Source organism: Necator americanus, chromosome V (genome assembly GCF_031761385.1).
Source record: "Necator americanus strain Aroian chromosome V, whole genome shotgun sequence".
In the NCBI taxonomy this organism is placed as follows: Eukaryota; Metazoa; Nematoda; class Chromadorea; order Rhabditida; family Ancylostomatidae; genus Necator; species Necator americanus.
The window spans coordinates 10,484,487-10,490,008 of NC_087375.1; positions in this window are offsets into that span (position 1 = coordinate 10,484,487).

A 5,522-nucleotide genomic window follows, 5' to 3' on the forward strand; every position below is an offset into this window, starting at 1 on the left:
CTAATCTAATCCCCTCATATCCGAAAGAAGCTTGCTTTGGAGTTATACATCTGAAAATAACTCCCAGAAATATGAGCTATTCATGGAAAGCTACAATTAATAGATGGCACAGAAGATACTTTTTCCTGAAAATTCTATAAGGCACTAGAAATAGTAACATCAGCAAAAAAAGACAAAGAAAAACAACTGAATAAACATGCTAGTGGATTTTTCAAATTTATCTCATTATTTTACAATTCAAGACGTGAATGACATGTAGAAGCTTCAGGAAAGTGAGTAGAATCCAGAAACAAAAAAAAATCACAATCGATGACTATAAAAAAAGGAATTTACGGGATACGGGTAACTACCAGGTTGCCCCGGATCATCGTGGTTGAAATGGATTTTTTTTACCAGGCTGTTAAATTGAAAAATTATTACTATGGGAAAAACTATTCGAAATGTGTAGAAGTGAGAAGTGCTGATTGAATTTACAGTAACTTTCCTTTTTCCCCCTACTATACCATCACTCGAGAATATATCTCGGCCTCTAAACGACGAGTTCTCGGACTCGGATACATCGCAATTCAGCAAATTTCGGGTTTCTGGAGCGTTAAAAATATGCCTAACCAGTAGAAAGTGCTAATTTTTGTTAACTATTTTTTATAGAGGGATAAAACCTCATAAAAGCAAGAAATTACGCATAAATTGCATGAAAAATACCTCTATCTACCTTTCTCCAACATCTTTCTGTATCTTTATCTTATTTATCTATTTATCTACTTTTAATTTACGCAGAAATGCACAATAGCGGGATCCCATTAGTAATTCATAGTTTGATCTTTTTTTAAGAAATAAAACTGCGACAGTCAAGTTTCTCATCTCCTCATCAGACATTTATGAATTCGTCAAAGAATGTAAATAACTTCTCAGTTTCAGCAAAAAAAAAACATTGATGACGTTTTATCGTTGTGTAATATTTCGTTGATGTATTGTTGTAGGTGCATTTCTGGTGCACGTGATTGTTGCGTGAACGGCTTTAAGTGAACTGGCTCATAAGAGTGAAGGATTGAAGCAGGGAGCGCCAATTGACGAGGATGAATGGCCTCACGGAAAAATAGAGAAATGCACAGCAAAGAAATGACAGAAGCTGACTACTCTTTGTGTTTAGTCAATTGTTAGGGTATTTATTTTCATTTATTTACATAAAATTAATAGACATCTACAATTTTTCTGAGGACGCAAGAAGTAATACACAGAAAGTGGCGCATCCGGTTTTTTTTGGAATATAAAAGTTTCACAATTTTACCAACTATGAATCAGAATTTTTTCCAAGGAAAACGAATAGCTGACTGCTTTTCCCTATCGATCCTAATTTCCCCTCCACTTTTCTTCAACGAAAGTAAGTGTGCACTATCCATAATGCAAAAAGTGGTGTGACCTTTAAAGGAAACAAAAATACTTATTCCTTCGAAACCTTCCTGAAAAATTTTCATGTACTCAAGTGGAAAAAGAAAAAAAAGAAAAAGAAAATGCTTAGTCGAAGTTTCTGGTCGCTTCAAAGTTCCTTCCACAAAACATCCTTTTAATTGAAAAAACACTTCAAAGTATTAAATTCTGAGTTAGAAAACGGGACGTAGATTACTGACCTCAATTTGATTCAAATCAGATCCGTACAACAGAAATGGGGAAAACTATTGCTTGCTTTAAATAATTATCTCATATATTTTTTTCGTATCTATTCTATCTTTTCTTGAAATTTGGTCGATTTCTTTCAATTATTCTCAACTATCGAATTTTCAAAGGTATTTTCATCTCAATAAAATGGTGAATTCAATACGAGAACACTTCTGAAAAGGACTAGTTTTGTGTTCGTTGCTATTCTGACCTCATGCAGCAGCGACCACCAAAACAAGTCCCAAGAGAGGAAAGAGGGAGAAATTCTTTTTAAAAAAAAGTTGACAATTGGACAATTATACGGATGATTTACTGCAAAATTGCTTTCCGAATTTTATTTGAATAGAAAAATTAACTGTAAATGACGGAAAAGTACAGTAAAATAGAAAACGAATGGATGAAATAGTGAATAACTGAACAAAGGGCGAATGAGTAAACGAAAGTAAGAAAGGTAAGTAAAACCAATTAAAAAATGAATGAATGAATGAATGAATGAATGAATGAATGAATGAATGAGCCAAAATGTAATGCCATCATAACAATGCCAGCATCAATAGTAAGCTAAACATTATGTAATTCATAGAAAACGTTCTGGATTAAGAGAATAGATCCTACAAGGGCACCTCCCAACTTCTGTAGGTGGAGAAGGACCTGTTTGCCCCCACGAGGACATCTGCGACAGTTTCCATTGCCAAAAAAAAATTAAATGCGGAACTTTTTTTCCCGTCCGGATAAATTATGAATTCTTTTTCCCATTGTGTCCCATTGCTGTACGAGAATAAACTACAAAATGACAGTTAGCGCGTACTACATGTACAGTGTTAGTGTTTAGTTCTACGTAGCTACCGTAATCCTCCTGTGAACTGCTTGCGATATGTGCTCGATGATCAAGCAACGAACAGTTGTTCAGTGCATGAAACCTGTTACAACAAGCCTCCCCTCATGTTGTGATACAAAAAATTTCTAAAAATATCCACTCAACAAGTACAGGGAAAAATAACTAAAAAAAATCAAAATAAATGTTCTAGGGGATGCTTTAGCAATGAGTTCTTCTACCTTAGAAGCTAAGGTAATTAGGTGACGTTCTCATTGGATGCTTTAACGATCCTAGAACCAGTTAATATAAGCCTACGATCTTTCGACTTTGGAATTTCTTCTATGACCACCTTCAGTCCCAGCGATCGATCAATACCACCATCACGAGTGAAGTGCTACGTGGATCTTCAAGTGATCGCTATGTTGATCCAAACTATCAATTCCGTTCGACGATTCGTTCAGAATACACACGAATCGTGGAAATGTGATGTTTGCCGTAGCCATAAAACTAGCTGCACAAAGTATCAGATCAACTGCTCAGTTGATCTATCAGTTCATTTATCGGCGGCATGTTTTATGGATTTCACGTCGGTGATGACGTATTCGGAAGAAAAGGCAAAGCAGGTAGTAGTGGTTGCTTTCTTGCAAAAAAAACTGTAAAAGCTATTAGCTATGCAATGAAAATCTCGGCGATACTGGAAGAATTCTGAGGAAAAAAATTATCATATGAGAAAGTGAAAGGACGGTTTATCCTTTTCCCGACACTGAAGCAGTGAGAAGAAGAGAGAATAACAAAAAAAACGAAGCATTCACAAGAACAAAAAGCTAAAATTCAATGCATTAATTTAAAATTCCCAGAAGAACTGCCGATAATGCAAGATGACACGTCAAGTGACTGAAAGTCAAACCATCAAAAGACGAGGAGAAGCTCACGAAGCAAAAATAAAGCTCCTGGAACATGAGGGATTTTTTCGTGTGAACGAACGTTTTTTCCTCCGAGATATCTAAGAATAGAAACGAATAAAAGATATGATATCGCGACGTGTAAATTCAATTTTACTGCGATCGTTAAGCACAAACTGGGAAAAAGTCGTCAATCCAGAGAAAAATGCAAAGAGAAGAACGTGGCAAGCAAGAAACCAAATGATTTACTCACGAATAAAAGGAAGAAAAATGTTTTATTACATTAATTGTTCTTTTTTATTTTGGCAATAAAATATAAGAAGGAATAAATTTTCACCTACAGTGCTCCGCATTAAACCATATACTATAATAGAAATTCCACATACATAGAAAAACGTACGAATTTCTTTTCCTTTCTTACTTTTCCTCTCCCTTCTATTATTTTCCTATGATGTAGTATTGACTGTAGAGTCTCTTCTTGATGTCCTTTTAATTGAAAAGAAAGAAGAAAGAAATTAAGGCGGAAATTTGAAGGAAAAATTGTTAAGATGGCAAAAATCGTGTTGCAGTGTAGGAAAAAAATTCGAAACGAGAGCATTTGTGACCTCGGAAAATCCCAGTTCTTCCCCAATTACCTCTAAAGGGGAATAATCATGCGGGTACTACCGCAAAGATATTACTGTAATATTTAACGAGTTCTCTAGGAATTCAGTGAGGATAATCTGCTCGGAAGCCCCAACGAACTCATTAACTAATGGATTTTGTCACTTGTTTACCCGAAGGTTTTGCTCGAAGAGATGGTATTTTTGCAAAGAAAAAATACTTGGAATTCGAGTATAACCGGCGATTTAAGAGAAGAATAGAAAAGGAAAAAAAGGGAATTTGAATGAATAAAAAAAGATCTCAAAGGGAATTCCTCGTATTTCTTCTTTAATGAACGTACTTGTTGCGTACTTGTCCACGTCTAGAAACGACCATAGAATCCGGTTCCCTGTATAATTAGCTCAAGAGCTGAAGAACATTGCTGCAAAACTGGATTAGTCCAGTTGTCGAGCAGAACTATAACTTTGTTTTGCGTGTAATTGCACAAAACATCTCGTAAAAGTGCACATAATGTTTCCCCAAACCACGAAATGAATGACAACGTTGCCATATGAAAAAGAAAACAGCGCACGCAATTGGAGCGCAATATAATCGGTGGAGCACCGGATCAGAACAGGTTACTGTGCCCGATGATCGGTTAAACCAACAACAGATCGAACCCGGAACTATGTGAATTGTTGAACCTATGCGTTCCCATTTTTTCCACGGAAACAAGGCAGAGGGGAAAAAAAGAGCGTAGATCACATGAAGTAGCAGTGTGAATTATGACGGGTGCGTAGCTATCCCTGTAGTCAACGTAAGTCCCTAATATGTATATCTATAATACATGAGTAACAGAATGAATTGAATATATCTCTCTGCGAATAAATTAAAGGAGGTAGCTAGTATTAATTGGAGAATTTTATGAGAATAAAACAAATTGCTGAAATAAAATAAGAAAAAAAACTGCAAACAATAAATTAGAATTAGATTATTAGGGAATTAGAGAAGCGAATTCCTTGGTAGTCCATTTTTAGGATAATTTCAGCTAATAATCCACAAGAAAAGCAAATTTATCTGAGAAAAACGACACCATAAGTGATTAACAGCTGAGCCGCTTCAATAAGGAGCAAAAAAATAAGAAATTATGTTTTTTTTCTGTGTAACTGTGCTTGGTTCTATAGAAACCTAAGCCCATCCCGCATCTCCACAGAACAATTCCGTAACAACTAACATTTCGAGGTGATTTCCTCAGTAAATTATCATTGGAAGAAGATGGAAGAATCTGGAAATTAATGAGAAAAATGAAGAATTATAAATGTTGCCGGGAATTCCTTAGATCAGACTGTCTGCTGAGGTGTCGCTGTGTAAATTCAGCGCTTTATATAATCGCTGATAACAGAAAACACAACGATTACGACATGAGGATAACATTTAAGAACACCTTACGTCTGTCGCGTCGTAGTGCTCTAATCTGATCTTTGTCCAATAATCCAATTTACACCAATAATCAACCTCAGATATGTTGATCTATGGTGTTCAATAGTCCAAACTTCTTCCGTCCT